The sequence below is a fragment of the Nothoprocta perdicaria genome, unplaced genomic scaffold, assembly GCF_003342845.1.
Source record: "Nothoprocta perdicaria isolate Ctin4 unplaced genomic scaffold, notPer1 scaffold_83, whole genome shotgun sequence".
Taxonomy (NCBI): Eukaryota; Metazoa; Chordata; class Aves; order Tinamiformes; family Tinamidae; genus Nothoprocta; species Nothoprocta perdicaria.
This window is the reverse complement of record NW_020456121.1, coordinates 326,681-343,678: the sequence shown is the minus strand read 5'-3', so window position 1 is coordinate 343,678 and position 16,998 is coordinate 326,681. Positions and strand designations below refer to the sequence as shown.

Below are 16,998 nucleotides of genomic sequence, written 5' to 3'. Positions count from 1 at the left end.
AACTGAAACTTTGCCAAAGTGTGAAGAATTGTCACATATATGGTAATCCCAAGCACTTACCATTCAAATTAAGCTTTTCAATAATATTGCCTTTCTGTTGTGTGAATAGGCAATCCTCACTGCAGTATCCCTAATACTGTAGATATTTCCAATTTTTTTAGTGGAGTCTCCATGTCGCTGTAGTCTGCTAATAGGGCTCTGGTTGTCACTGGAACTTGTCAATTAGCTGGGAATGGAGCTAGCAGCCCAATGCTTCAAAGTTAAAAGTAACAAGTGTCCCAGTTGATTTGGGGCTAGCTGTTTGTTCATCTGCTGCTGCAAGGGGGTCTGCAGCTCCCATGAATAATTCCTCTTGAACTGACAAGACTTTAACTATGCTAGAGCCCCTGCTGGAACTTGCAAATGCTTGTGATGCAATTTCATCCATGACATTTTTATGTCTATCAATAGATGGAGTGTGTGCTCCTGCATGCCTTGGCCCTGTTGATAGGCAGCCTTGCCCTTCACTGGGAAGGCTGATGCAGAGGTTTTGGTAATCTGTGCAGTGGCATTTGTAGTTTCTTAATCGTCAGGTGCTTCTGTGATGTCCACTCAGTATAATCTGACCTTACTAACTTAGTGGTGTAATAAGGGAGGCCTGGAAACTTGCATTTCCAAATACAGTTTTGCTATTAAAGCCTCAAATCTGTTAAAACAATTATGTTGCTTCTTTTCTGTATCCTTACAGAAATTCCTTGAACTAGAGTAGAGTCCCATTGATAGAGTGAACAAGTGAGCAACTCCACTGGAGTTCTGCTGTCAATGCCAGGCTAACCTTCAGTGTGTGCTTTGGGACAAGCCCAGCCGCACAGGAGTGTTTCATTGTGTCCAGGACTGGCTCAGCTGTTTGCTCTGGGCCTTATTGGGGGATTTTCTGCTTGCTGGGAGCCCACAGCAGCCCTGTGCAAGCAGGTTGGGGCTCTCCAGGCTGCTCTATATATGCAGTTCAGATTCTCAGTATAAGTCAGTGGAGAAATCTTCTGCCTGCTGTTTAATTTGGTTAATCTTTACTAATTGTAATCTTGCTCTTCTGGATCTTGCCATGTGTAGATGTTCATGTTGTGTAGATAGTCCCTTCTCTTACCCTTCAATGAGGCACAACCCCACCCCAAAGTTGAAGATTAGATCTGCACCCTGATCTCTTAGTAATAGGGTGCTCTGTAAAGCACAACCTCGAAGCAGATGTTCCCTTCTTTGCTGTGGTCTTAATCCATAACCGTAGCCCACATCAAGGCCCAAGTCTGGAATTTATCTCAAGATTTAACAGCTCTGTGACTGAATTTAACATTAGCTCTGAGATAGCCTCTTCTGAATCTTGTTCCTTGTATGTCTTTTGTGTTTTTTTTCCCTACATTTGGATATTTTTCTCCTCATATTTGGAACCTTTAAGTCTAGACCAGCCTTTCAGTGGACAGGGCAATGTTTCTGAAATGGCTTAATGTGAAGGTACTTAGTTATTTGACACTGGGCAAGTCTAGTAGCCAATTCACAGTCCACAGGAGTGAACAGCACATATCCAAAGCACCTCTTTTAAGTGGGCAGTCTATTTCTTGATGGTTAGGTGGTACCTCTTCAGAAACCCCTGCTGTAACTCTTGAAATGCAACTGTAGGAAATAGTATAGCTTAAATTAATACCTTTTGCCTATGATTTTATAATTATGTAATTAAATGTTCCTGCAGATGGCCCAAATCATAGCCCTTTGAAGGGAAAAATAGAATGGTACAAAACTTTTCTTCTATATTGTGGAATGGAGGCTTTTAAAATAAACTTGGTGACAATGTCTCCTGCCAGAGAGCCTTAGAAAAGGTTTGAATGTTATAATTTATTTTCAGGTGGCCGATCTCCGCATGTAATTTTTCATCAATTACTGTATAAACCATTTCAGATTTTAAAAAATTGTAGTAGGCTCATGAGAAGCACTTGACCGACATCATGTCGGTTAAGTATCACCTCTTCTGACAGCCCCAATGAGACTTCCTACTTGTAATAAACGCATGAGCTAATTGAATCTTTTAAAGCTGCTACTGCATTTCAAGCTATAAAAGTGAGACCAGACCCTTTTCTCAAGCTTTGGTTGATGCTTTTTTTTCTTTCACTGTTTTTTGGCATGCCGCTTGGGAGAACTTTTTTAGCAGGTGTCAGGATACTTCTACTGCATTCAGAATGAGGAGTGCGAGTCACAGACTTGGTTTTTGTGTTTGTGGCAAAGTCCTAAGCTGAGTTCAAGCTCAGAATCATCAATTCTGTGATAGCTCAGATTTGCAAGGGAAATGCCCCTGCGATGATTTGGCAGTGCTTTTTTGTTCTACTTGCAATTAAATTATGTATTTAAAATAAAAGTTACTTGTGAAGACAGCAAGGGTCTGTATTCTTCTATGCAAAACTTGTATGATGTGTCAAGGTGTGGTATGATGCATGGTAGGAATACATTTTTCATATAAAAACCTGAAGCTTTTACCAGAGAATATCTGATATCAGACAGAACCAAATGGTCTGTCTGATAACTGTCTCTACCAGACACAGATATAATTATAGGAGAATGAAACTTTGACACAATCTAGTTCCTTAAATATGACAGGTTATGGTTAGTTATACAGCTACTTTGTATTTGTTAGTTATATGGCAATGATTTAAATGGAATATGTACTGGCCATTTCAGTTTTATATGGGTTACAGCACAAGGATGAGCGATGTAAACTAGCAGTGTTTAAAATGCATCAAGGGAAATGTTTCTTTGAATGTTATCTCAGATTAGAGATAAGCTGTCCTAGTAGCCTCATATGGCATCTGGCTCTATATAAACAGATCTAGATTTCTTTAAGAATATGGTTTAAGAGAAAACAGTTTTCTAGTTAAAACTGATGGAGAGAAACTGTTTACAAGAAATTAAACCTCCAGCTTTTGACATTTCAAGCTCTTATTTCTCTTCATATTTTGAAAACGCTTGCTTACAAAACTTGGCTTGCTTCTGAATCTTAACTTCTAATCAGAAGTAGAATCTAGGATTAAATGGTAACTGGAATTCATAATTGTATCTTATTCCAGAGTATAAAGTTCTTTTCCACTTAAATTTTACAGTGAATTATAGACCAAAAAGCACTGTGCAGAGACAGTAGTGACAACAGGAGTCTAATAGTCACACTCTCTGATGGGAAGATTGTGCTGTTCATTCAGCGAAGACTTTGCACTATCCAATAAATCCAGCTAGCTTTATTAGCACACCGCTACAGGAAGCTAACAGATTTCTTAATAAACTGTTAAATGATTTTGCAGAAGGTATGTTAACCTTTCAGCATTTTCTAGCTTGTCTGCAGCCATACTGAAAATGCCTTAAATTAAGGTCTTAATTTCTGAGTAGATTTGGATATATCAGTCTCAACTCCCGCCCTGTGTTTTGGCAATTGCCAAAATACATCTTTTGTGAGAAGGTGTTTTGTCAGCTTTCTCCTTCAGTGATCCTGGTGCTTATGAATCTGAGTAGAGTTTTGAACCGACTGGTCATGGTGTGAACTATCTTGATATGTCCTTATACCAAATAGGATGAATGGGGCTGGCAAGGATGGTGTGTGAAAGTATCAGGATGGAACAGAAAAAATGTCGTATTAAAAAAACAATTTAATGGAGGAGCAAGGCGGCATCCTTTTGATGTTGTTGCCTTTTTAAGCAGTAAGGGTTTAATGACCTTTTCAGGTTTATTTAGATAGAAGCAGCTGTAGGATCTGTCAGATCTTTTTTTTTTTCCCCACATTTTTTTTATCTAAGGTGATAGGGCAATACACTGGCTCTCAACTTTTGCTCCCAGAGAAAGTTTTAAAAAAATAAAACTAGCTTGAGCCTCCTTTCATGTGTGTTGTAGAAGATGAACAGAGTGGGGAAAGACTTGCATGGATTTGCTGGTACCTCTATCTAATGCTGATGGGTTTCTGCAAGAACACAAGCAGGCCTCTTGTGCCGTACCTTGGCACACCTTTTATGTGACTGAGGACCAAAGGAGCAAGGTGGCTCAAGCATTGTAGACATCATGGTTATGTGACCTATTTATTGAAGTAGGCTACTTGGCATCCTTTAACCAATAGTTGAACCAGCAGATTCAACTGCTAAGAAATCAGAAGAAATTTGCAGGTTTGTTGCACTTCATGAAGTTTATTTATAATGCCAAGTTGACTCTGTGTGTGCACAAAGTCATCTCAAAGTACCTGTCTTTTATTATTGCATGTCACTTTTAGCATACCCTGTTGACAAACGTTTCTAGCATAGATACTGGCACGGTAGAGGATTTTTACGTTACTGCTTTTGAGTATCACATCTTGGAGCAATGTGAAAATCTTTTCTCAAACTCAACCTCACCTTGTGGACAGCTTGCACTCAGATGGCATTCATGCCACCAAGAACACACAATTTGGTCTTGGAAATACTCATGTTTTCCAGCTGTTCTKCTGAACTGGAAGATTCCAGGAAGTTGAATATAGCCCATGTTTAATTCTACAGGGTTATAGTTCCGCAGAGTTGTGYGATGTGTTGTCTTTTGAGCTGTTTAGTGCTTTTGGTGTTAAAACAGTCAATGTGTCAGGCCATGGGTTCAATGCATTAATATGTTTACAGGACAGTGAAGAACTAAGCCTGTTGCATGAAAAGTATGTGAAAGGTACAGTTGATCTAGCATATTCTTAAAGACTAATAAAATACAGAGGAATGCAGGCAATCCAGAGGAACCAGATGGTGGGGGGAAGGGGACAGTCTGAGCCGACAAGTTTAAAAGATTAAGTGGCAGAGTTGGGTCTTTTCAATATATAAGAATCAATTACTAATAAAATGAAGCTACACTACATGAATTCGTCTGTGATATGGGWTAGTTGTAAGGATCAATGCATGGTAAATATAGTGTATTCTGTGTAATACAGGTCAACTTCTAGAAAGTGCTGTCAACTGTGATGGTCCTATCAAAGTGGAGAGATACAGCAAACAGAACTATTGATTTTCTTTGATTTGTTTGTGCAGTCATTAGTGCATTTGTCCTCACTTCCCTTTTCCCTGTTTTTGTCAGAGGATACAGTCCCTGCTCTTATCTGCCCGCTGCTTTTTTTGCCTTGCAGATATTTTCCTGCTCCAGAACAGCTATTTGCTCTCTTCCATCCCCTTTTGTCTACTATATGTGAAGTTGTTTGACTAGCGGTCTTAATTCCAGTATTTCCTCATCTTTGAGTCCTGTAATTTGTTATTCATAGTGTGTGGCAATGGTGACCTTGCATCAGACTCATCAGCAACTGAGTGGTGTGAAGCTTAGCCTACCTCGAATAGAATCTGTTTGCAGTATTCAGACCTGTGCTTACACAGTTTTTCTTAAAGAGCTTACTTAAGATGGTGGATAAACTTAYGCATGAAGGAAGAGATATCAATAATCTTGGGCTGATCTTTATGTAAAAATGATCTGCCTCTTGCCAGATTTTACRGCTAGAAAAGTTTTAAAGGGGTATATGAAGACACTCAATGAACTAGCTTGCAAATACACCCAAGGTGTTCTTGTCTAGTGTGAAGAGCAATATGTGAGAGAAGAGTATTTACGGGGAATTGAGCGATTTGTTGATGACTGCAGTCTTAGACTTACAAGCAATGTTCTAGTCGCCTTGGTGGAGAATGAGTAGCAACAAGTACTGCACATGAGAGCTTGGCTACGTAGCATGTTCTTAACATGAAAGCAAAGGATTGGGAAAGAACCCATTAATCTTGATCAAAACAATGTGTGAAGAAAATAGTGTTTACAGGAGCATTTAAAATGTCCGTAGATGTAGCAAGACAATAAGTGGTTGTGAAAGCCTGTATATCAAAGGGCAGGATGAAATCTCRGGTATGAAAGCCTAAGTCTTAAACTACAAATGGAAATTCCTTGGCAAATTGCCTACCTTTTTCCTTAGAAAAGACCAGAAGTTTTTCACTTTCATTGTTGTATTTTAAAAACTGACTTATATGTGTGGTGGTGAGAKATGCATATTTCTTTTGAAATATTTGAGGGAAAATGGCAGTACAGAAATTTGTACTGTTTCTTCTACAAAGCTGAAAATAAATGTAATCAGCTGAAAACTCCAGTTAACAAATTGAAATATTTATAGGAGTGCAAAAATAAATAATTTGAATATTGTTGGAAATGCATGGTTTTAATAAGGTTTTCAGCATGCCTTTGAATTAGCTGTTAATGTTAACAGTTTGATTAACAAGATAACAAATACATGATAACTGTTAGAAGATAAATCAACCCAATAAAATCCACTTAAAGGGACCTACTGAAGTATGTGGAAGAGGTTTAGGCTTGAAAGAGCTGTAGTTGATACAAAATAAGCAAAAACAGCCCAGCAAAAATGCACAGAGCTAAGCATGTCAATATAGAATTTGAAGTTAAAATGAAGAAACTGCTATGTAATTACAAGTGAAGTATCTACCAGAAGCACTAGTGGAAACTAATGTTAATAAGAATAAGTAGCAACAATGACACATGCTAAATATGTTAGTATGCTTATTAGACAATGTTATGCCCACTTAATTATTGGGTTAGTCTAATGAGTTAGCATTAATGAATTGGTCAGAAAAATCCCCTTTCCAGTGCTACAGCTCTCTTGAGAGTATTGGCACGCTAAGGGCGTTCTCATCCCCACGGGCAGCAGCGTTAGCATGGGGAGAATCGTGCTGGGGCGGCTAGTGACGGGTGTGGGGACGGCGGCTGGTCGGCTTCTGTSCTGCTGCTCCAGCCTTGATTCCGCCGCCTTCGGGTGCTGCTTTTCCACATATGTGGAATGAAAGACTTGGCAGTCGTACMTGCTGTTCAAACAAAAGTGTTCGAAAATCCCTTTAACCTTCAATTCTAGCRAACACCTTCCTGCTTGGTCTCTTGGGAATTGTTTTAACTGGTTTGGCTCTCTCACTGAAGGCATCAAAGTGTGATGATTACATAATCAAACAGGCTTTCAAAATACATGAAAATTGCACAGTAATGAGAAGAAGTGATAATAAGCAGCAATAGATATCTCTGTAGAGCAATTTTGGAGCAGTAATCACAGGTAGGAATAAAGCTTCGCAAACTGAGCTCTTTATCAGGAGGTTTTTGGAAGCAATGAAGGAATGTGAAAGCAGGGAGCGGCAGCGTCAAATGTTAAAGGAAGGAAAAAACATTTGCTAGAAGCTGGAAGATTATATGCTCAAACATGACTGGAGAAGGGAATGCTATTACATGTAGGACTTGGTCATCACCAGTTTGCATGAYGGTTGGAAGACATTTGGTGAACTAATTCTGAAGTGTTCAGTGTTGAAGGTTAGGGGATCTTGCAGTTTTTAATAAGAACAGATAGAAATAGGGTTTTGATGTTATAATGCTGCTTTGTCTGGAAAGTTCTATTAAGTAGGTAACCAATTAAAATAGTTATCAAGTAAATTTTATATATGTGCCAGATCTGGTGATCTTTATTGAACCAACAGTAGTTGGCTTGATTTGTGTTTTCTTAAAACCTGGGAGTTGAAATCTTTTCAAGCTATGTAATCCTTGCCAATATACATGTCCACACCCAGACAATCCAAGTATGTTTTGTTAGAACTGTCCCATGTAGTAGGTAGTCCTTCTAAGCAGGCATAAACCTCTAGTATGTAGTTCCTCAGCATCTTTAAGTCGTAATATATTCATTCTTAGCTCATATTTTTTCTTAAGGTTATTTACAGAGAGAATTTTTCATGTCTGACTTGAGTAGYGATCCCAAAACCATTACTCTCTTCTAGACTATATAAGCTTAAAAATTCTAGGGAGTTTGTAATATGAGGAACATTATGGAGGGAAATAATCATACAGCTGGTGGATGCAGAAAGTTATTGATCCTTCTGATAGTATGAGGTTGTTCCTCATGTGACTTAYCGTTTGTCTATTCATAGGGTATATGTTCACATCTTGTACTTGTTTAACATTGGCACCGTGCTTCTATTTGCCTTGTGTACCTATGGTGCTGTATAAAGAGGGGCAATAAAAGCTACATGTAGTCTATAATCCACCATAGCAATATCAAAGCAAGGGTCTCTTCAGATCTGATTTGAGATACTGCCATCAAAACTAGAAAGCTAATACTTTATTGAAGTTTAAGTAAAAGGAAGAAAAAAGACACAAAAAGCACTCACTGAAATGTTTTTCCTTCAAAGCACACAGCACACTGCTTACCTGTGATTCCTGTTTGAGTTATAGATTTTTGTTATTCTTCAAAAATGAGACCTTTTTACTTTTACTTGTAGTCAAACACAGTCCTTTACTTGTATTGTAAGATCAGTAGCTCTTGTTGAAGTACAAGGCACTTCATTTATAACCAGTTTAGCTTTTTCAGCAGAAGTGGTTGGGAAGTTGTCATGCTAATACTTTGACTAGACCGTCCCTTGAAGTGGTCTTGCATTATCTCAGCTTGCAGATTCAATACTTCAGCAAATGTTAACAGGCTAGAGGCTGCTCTCCACATACCACCAGCATGGAAATTGCTGCCTTCCCAGTCATTGTGGCAGAAACAGTGGTTTGATTTTTCTGAAAACATCTATTCATCAAGATCTGCTCTGTGTGTTTTTTAAAAAATAAATAAAAATCCACCCAGCAAGCCAGATTTCAGTGGAAACAAATGCCTTCTTAAAAAGACCTGTTTTTAAGAAARGTTTAGTTTTTAAGGAAAGCTTAGTCTTTAGGAAAAGATGACAGACAATTGTATGTCATGCATGTAAACAATGAGATTCCTGTTCCCCTTATTTTAGGAATTATATGAATATTTGCACGGTTAATATTGAATTACTTTGATACTGTATTTGGTACGCTAGTATTAAGAATATAGCTTTGAGGCAAGCTAGACTAAGAACAGAACAAGAATACAATAAGACTAGGCCTACAGTAAAAACAGCTGTTACAAGAAGTGTGGGACTTGGGTTTTTTAGTTTGTATTTTGTTTGTGTAAACAAACAAAAAATCTGTGCTGTTGGAGACTTGAGTGCTCCGTGGGTCATGAAAACCAGACGCACAGGCAGGTTGTCCCGAGTGACTCTGTGTGCTACTCTGGATGTACCTGGAAGGTAGGAAAACTTGAAGTGATGTTTTGAATGGGTGTTTCCAAGGAGAGGTCCTGCAGGGCAGTACCCAGTAAAAGGAAGTATACCTTTATTTTAGTCTTCTATCTGATATGTAGAGCTGATGGACAAAAGATACCACTCCTGAAGTTTATGTTGATAGTGGAACTTGAAAGGATGATACAGCATCATCTTGATTTCCTGAGCATCTTTCTGTGCACTAGGTGATATGATGYGTTTTAAAGAGTATAATGGATGACTTTGAGCCTATCAAAGCCAAGTGACATATCACTGTTGATATAAGTCTGAGAAAACTGAGTGCAGTGATCATGTTTCTGTAATAGATGAAAGGTTTGGGTGATTATCTCTTTTATGGGAGAAACAGATGGCTGTGAAACCTGAGCTCTCTTGTTCTGTTCTACTCAGATCTGTATAATCTCATACTGAGCACAAACTTTCAGCTATGCTTATCCAAATAGTTATTGCTGCCAAGGGATATTTTTTGTTGTGAAATACAGTCAGCTTATCCTCGTTAGAGGAGTAGCCTGGAAATGCTTTCTGTTTGATTAGCAGTTCCTAGTGCTCAGTGATGTATCAAGAGATGCACTTAKTGTAGGAAAAGATTGGGCAAAACAGCTTTTTGCAACTCCGCACTACCAATGATGCTAGAAAATTATGTCATCAAGAAAAAAATGGAGGAGATCGTGCTTGCAATGCAGACATTTCACTTCTGCCAGCAGAATTCTGTAGTCCAGAATGGTTTCACTGAGGTCCTGTTGCATCAAGAATAGTTATTTCTAATACGAGATATCCATCCCTGTCGTCTTTCTTTCCTCACTGCATCAGGAAGCATCTGTGAGAGTCAAAAATCTTGTCTCTAGGCTATAATCAGCTTGAAGAAAAATACTGAGTTTTGTCCTAATATTCTCACCTGTACATRCACTTAATGGCTATTTTGCTAGAATATAGATGCAGAAGGAAGCTGTTCTGGCATCTCTTCTGTCCGTATAACAAGAATATACTAAACCAAGCCCAGGTTTTTATTATTAAAGTAGTAAATAACTTAAAATAGCTGTTTCCACAGTTTGCCTTCTATTGCTTAATTTCTTCCTTGAAAATATTTTTTCTAGTATTTTAACTCTTCTTAAATTTATAAAATAGTGTTGACATTAAGTTAGTAGCAAGTGGGGGTGAAAAATGGTATTGGTTTTGACATGTGCACATAGGTGCTGTTCTGGTGATTCTGAATACACTGATGCAAATAAGACCCTTGTGTCTCTCTTAAAATACAGTATGGGTTGAAAATGAATTTTCACGAAGAAGAGCCTTTGAAGCTATGAATATTAAGAGGTTAATTGTTTGGATAACTTATCTTTGTAAGAATATCTTAAGGTTCTATACAGCTTTTATCTAAGCCAATGAAACACCTAATCCTCTTCATCAGAGGATGTTAATGAAAAAGACTTATATGTGATAATGCAACCAGTACTCTTTTTGTGCACTTACTAATCATTTAATAAAGACACGGATTAAAAGTGAGGTAGCATGGGAAATGGGTCATTAACTATAAAAAAGTGCCAGTAATSTAGGGAGACAGATGAATAATGACAACGACAATATCATTGATGAGAAATGAAAAAGCAAATACTCTTTACAGAAGTGCGTTTTCTGGGGAGGAAAGGAGTTGTGGTGGTGGCATTGCTGTTAATTGCCCTTGCTGTAGTSTCTCTGCAGCTTTTTCTTTTTTTYTCTTTTTGCTCTCTTACTAGGATATTATAATTTAACACAAAGAAAATAAACCATAACAAGGATAAAAATAGCAGCAACTGTGGTTATCTTTTTGGTGTATATTGTAAGCCTACTGTTGTCCACAGGTAATAACCTATTAATAAAAATCTTACTTGAGACATAGAATGTTAATGGATTATAGATAAGAATTGCAAGAATTGTTTGCAATATGAGTTTATATTCTGTAATATACACTGTTGCTGAACTGGAACTTCAGAGCAACCTGTGATTCATAGATGGACATCTGGAAAGTCTGTGATGGGTTTACTGATGCAGAAGGATGACACAGCTTGGGCAACAGAAAAAGTTGCAGTCAGAGGCAAGTTCTACAGCAGAAAAATATTCTTTAAATTTATAGCATAAACACTTTATGCTAAGATACTTGTGTGCACCACGTTTATGGTCTCTAGCACACAGTTTATCTAACACTTCTCTATTCTGTACAGGGAATTACAATATAGCAAAATATAAATTAACTAAAAATATTGTGTAAAGAAATGTATAGTGAGCAAGAGGTGGTTCATGTGCTGTTTATTATGGTATTCCTTATTAATGTAGTTGCTTAMTTCAGTTATTTGTACCTTAGCCTTTTATTAGTAAAAATGATTATCCAGCAAACTTAGAGTATATGGTGCCAATGCTTTTTAAAATGTTYACTGAATCTTACTCTGAAGCCATTCTTACTGAGATGGAGTGGGGAGAGCTTCATGCTGCAGGGCAGTGCATTGCCAGAAGGTGTGAGTCRGAAACGAGCAGTGCTGAAAATGGGGTCAGTCTCTTCACTTGAAGCTTTGCTTGGTCAAAATATCTCTGTCAATCTTAGAGTAAATTTGGGTCCATATCTGGTAGTTTCAGGGCCTTTTCTTAGGACTTTCAAGCAAACCTTGACACACACTGAGTGTTACTGCAGCRTGATGCAGTCTCCCTGTGTGACTAGATGCAGAAAAGTGAATATAAAAATAGCTCTTTCTCCAATGGATCATTTATCTAAATTGCTTAAGAGCGACATGAAGTCTGCCTTTCAGTTGCAAAARAGCTGTAGCTCAAGAAATATTTCTGCCTCAATCAGAATTTTGGGAAGACTGCAAAGCAAACAGTTCAATGGTAGCAACTCCTTATCTTTTCTTCCCAGTCTGCTGTTGAACTTYCCTTGACTCACATTCCTGTAGACCCTTTCCTACTCTCTGTTACTGCCTTAGGCCTGATGGTGCCTCAAGTCTGTGTGACAAAAAATGCCTTCCTTGCCAGCACCTGGGAAGGAACAGAACTGCCTGTGCCAGCCCTACTGCTTCATGCAGGCCAAGCATCAGTTGTTTGCAGTCCGTCTGTCTAATACTATTTTTAAGATGAGTTAATTTACATTGAAAAAGGATGCATTAGTACATTTAGTAATAATTTACTTTAAATTTACTTTTTACTTTAAAAAGAGCCTTTTATCTTCCTAAAATGTTTGCTGCTTACTGAGAAGACAGGAACAAAATTAAGCCATGAAACAGGTGCTGCAATTATGTTGCCTTGTTGCACTTGAAATTCTAGAGTAATGGGATTCTGTCTCCTCCCTATGAAAGAGAGGCTCCATGTATTTGTCAAGGCCAAAGCAGGCAACATGATCTGTGTTCACTTTGGGCCAACTTCTCTGGTTGATTGTGTATGGAAGTGGTCACTAAGCTGTAATTTTTGAATGTAAGCAAAGGCCATCCTGTTGTCCATACACTGCTGGAGAAAACCTAAGCTGTTGAGATTGAGTAACACAATTCAYGTTTTGGCTCATCTTTGGAGTCAGAGAACTATTACTCATGCCTGCGCTCTATGATCCCAACCAGAGCCAGGTCTGTATACCAGGTATTACTAGAGAAGCTGGTAATTTAGAAGAGAGAACTAGACTTGCCATCTCTAAGAGCTTTGAGTCCAGCCAAAGCTTTGATTGATTCCAGCCAAAGCTATTGCTGAATATCTCTTTTCTCTCTCTCTCTCTCTCTCTTCTCTCTCTTTTTTTTTTTTTTAAAAAAAAAAGCAAAATTAGCTTTCACCGTACTTGCCAGTATTTTGCTGTGGACATGTGGTATGAAAGAACCAGGTTGTGCAGGAAGTTCAAATTTGTGCTGTGTAGTTTGACGTTCGTGTACCTTTTTTTAAGTGCTTTGCAGTGCTGGGTAGAAGTAAAGATACTAAGGAAAACTGAACAAAAGTGGGGCAATTCTTGCAGACACCATGGATGGAAATTTGCCGTAGTCTCTTAAATGATTTTTTTTCAAAATAATTTCTAAGTGAAGTATAAAGCAAACATGGAAGAGAGATGTTTACTGGTTTAGTCTTGTGTTTAGTAATTTGTACTGGAAGACTCAAGGCAGCATGATACAGTAAATATTATGAACTACAGTGAACCAATTTAATTTCCATATGAGTCTCACATTTCTGATGCAGATGTTTAATGGTGTGAGCTGGATCCCCACTGACTTTGTATTTCTATTTGGAGTAATTTCCTTAACTTGCAGTATTTCATAAGCTCTCTTCAAAGTGGAAGTAACGGGCCTGTTATCTTGATTATCTTGTGGTGTTTTATTATGGGTATCGAGGAAAAACTCACTATAATTCACACAAGTTGATAATAGAGGGGAGAGAAAAAGGCAAAAGATGGTTTTAAAGAAGACTACAATGGACTTTGTATCCAGGTTGATAAATCAATTTATTTTTCTTAAGCATTTTTGTGTCTCAGGTTTATCTTCTCTATTGTCACTCTCAAGSTTTCATAGCAGAAGTAAACTTAAGAATTTTGGAGTTTTCTAGTCCAAAGATAGTGCTTCAGTAATTATTAATTTATATTATCAACACTAGTTATATAGTATCAATGGTATTTATTATATAGCATCACTTGTGGAGTTGATGTCTGGAGGGAATATGGTTGCATCCAACAAAGTAGAATGGAGGGACAAAAAGCCCTTCTCTAAGTCCAAACAAAAGGCTGGAGATGATAGTCCTTCMGCCTGGTGGCTTTAGGTGGATGTTGATGTAAAGGTTCTACCAACCACATGCCCTTTGGGATATAGGGAAAGCATCAAGGTGTGACACTTGTGTATGTCCTTTTCTCTTCCCTAGTGGATCAGGAGCTCAATGAGTTGGGTGCCAGGAGGGGAGAGCAGGYTGGGAGCTGCTGCTGCTGCCTGTGCAGGAGGGGTGACAGGAGGTGACTGTCCCCTGAGATGGGCCATGAGCATCTGGAAGGGCTGCACGTGGTCCTCACATCTGCTGCTTGGCCCATACAGTGGAYGGGCTGCTCTGAATGAAATGATGCTCTGCTCCTGCTATGAGGAGTCTRTTGAATAAAAGCATCAGGATTTATGCTACAGAGAAGGATAAAGTGACTGAAAATGGAAGCTTCTGTTCAAAGTTAGGGCCAGACTTTCACTCTTTGACCTTGATAAAATAGAAGCCTATCACAAGATGGAATTTTCAATCTTGAGCTGTTCCAAGAAAATGTTTTAAAAAGATAAAAACCTTTTCCTTCAACCTTTTTTCTTTAATGTTAATTTGTAATTTTTCCACTTGCACATTAAAACCATTACAATTTAATATTAAAATCAGACAAATCTGATACTCAGCCTTGACCAAAAAAACAACTAGAGGAGCTTTTATGCCAATTATCTGTTGCAGAGCTAAATTCCTCTGTACATATGCCTTATTTATTTGTCCAAAGCACCAAGTATACCCTCTGAGGTGGCCAGGACCTGTTTAACCATCAAAGTACTGTTGGGTAAAATTGCTGCTGCTCAAACATGTTTTCTAGCTGATATTTTCTTGAGTCAAGACTKGGAAATTTGACATGCCAGCTTGTATTTGCTCGCCTGGGTAAAATATCAAGCTTCTAGGACTGGAAATAGTCTAAACTTTTTCTCACCAGATTCCTCGCTGGGTATTTCTTTGMTGTAAATAGAGCTTTGTTTGCTGGCAAGGAGCTGAGAGCGTGTGCAGGGTGTCTTTCCTGACAGAGCTTTCTGCAGAAGTGCAGATAACAGCAGAACTGATGCATCTCCCAGCTGCATGCAAAGTTACCAGCTTAGTGGAATTAGCTCTTTTAAAAATGATTGAAATTGGGTGATGAAAGATTCCTGGTGGAGTAAATGCCTGTTTTGTGGGAGAGTTAAAACTTGTGCAGCCCCCGTTCCAGCAGTGGTGTGTTGTCACATGCAGGCAAACCCCATGAAACCATATTTTGTTTGGCCAACTATGATTGAAATTACCTCAGCTAAGAGATGTCAAAGATTTTAAGACCTTCTGCAAATCAATCAGGTTCAGAAATTACTTTAGATAAAATCCAAAATAGTTTCAGCTAAAAAGAAAGATTTTACATGTTTACATGTGCCGCCTTTATATGCAGAAGTGCATCAACATTTTTTGCATATTTTTATTTGAAGCACTTTATGATATCTCAGTGTGTTTGCAGGAGAATCAAAAAAGGCCTTTTATTTCGTGGGGAGGGAGAGTGATGTAAATTAACGTGTGATTTACTAATGTACATATATCTCTAAAAGAAGATAAAGTGGAACACAAAGATAAACCTCAAATGGGATATTTTAAAATGTATTGTAAGGACTCTGGATATGTCCAGAACCTCACTGTGTGTTTTGCTTAGTTTTAGGGAGTAGAGTCTCAATGAAACTGAAGGGGCCTGGCAGTTTTCTCTTGTCTTTTCCCAAACACTAGAAGATGCTTCCACTGAAGAAGGAAAGATGGGATGGTCTGATATCCTCTCCACCCTACACTTAGGGACTGGTTAAAGAGTTGAGTCTCAGGGGTTTGACCCAGCTTGCTGCTCTACTTGTGCCTGATTTCTGAATACAACGAAAAGTAGCCGTGCACCTCTCCTGTTTCCTTTGGTACTTTGATCCAAAGCTGTATATAATGTTTTTAAACCACATCAGTAATGTTCTGTAGCAACACGTGTTGTCTTCCAAGTGGGAATTTAGCAAACTTTCATATCAGTTTTAAAGTAAATCCTAATGTTTTTATTATTTCCATGCTCTTTTGTTAGCCAGACAGCACATTTCAGTCTTGAAAATGTTCAGAAATTTAAGTGATGATAACTCCTAAGACTTGACAGGAAATGATAGTTAAGGTGAAAGCCTAATGTGATGGTTCTGGGTAATTTTCATGCCTAGAAATGATTGATTAGTTGGTAATTGCATTTACATTTGCTTAATTTTCTTTTGTCTGTAACACGTCTTTTTTTTATGAAAGTAATTGTACATGTAGAACACAAATCAAGCAGAATAGTCTTATTGCTAACTGGTAAAGATTTAAGGAATACTTAAGCACTATATGTATTTTCTTCTAATGCAAGCAGTTCTATATTATACTTCTGGTGTTTATAATTGTTATGCTTTTACTATTTTTATATTTCAGACATCTGCGCAAACAAACATATCTTAACCTTGTTTTAGCATGCAAACAAAAATTACGGTTCCTTTTAAATAATTGTAATTTGGCGACATGTTACTAGATGATTTTGAAGATCAGTCATCTACCCCTAGAGGACGGTAGGCAATGATGGAGAATCCAAATGTAGATCCTATGAATTCTTGGAAATTCATTTTAGGCCTAGTTGCTGCTTAATAACCTTTCTCTACCCAATTAAACATAATTGTTCYTCAGGCTCGGTATGGACCATGAAGGCGCTTCTGCCAGTGCACCTCCTGTGTTCGGTCAGCCTCCATCTAGGATGGCTCTTCTCTTTCCTGCTTTAGCAGGAATCGGATACGAGCCGCTCATGGTCTGTGGTTGGCAGTAATKGATGGGATGCTGCTGCTCCGTGTTGGAGAGGGCGCGATGTCCCTGGAGCCGGTCCCTGGAGGGACCGGAGATACCCAACACTGTGGGTGGCTGACAGGTCACGCTGACAGGGACGGGCCTTAGTGTCTGTGCAAGGGCCTGAGGCTGCTCTCAGTAGAGGGGTGTGAAATGATGGGATTTACGTACAGTCTAGCTATTGTGAGGGTATCTCCTAGAATTAGAGAAGGGAAATTGGAAAGCACTGCAGGGTTGTGGTTTGAGAAGAGATCCAAGTTCTACTCGGTTGTGCCTCTAACAAGTTATTTGTTTGGCTTAA

General features: G+C 38.4%; 1 long non-coding RNA gene across 1 annotated transcript in view; it reads left to right on the top strand.

Annotated features, from left to right (window-relative positions):
* The window catches only part of LOC112958288, a 92,127-nt gene that overhangs the window by 3,458 nt on the left and 71,671 nt on the right, over nt 1-16,998 (top strand). The window lies entirely within an intron of this gene.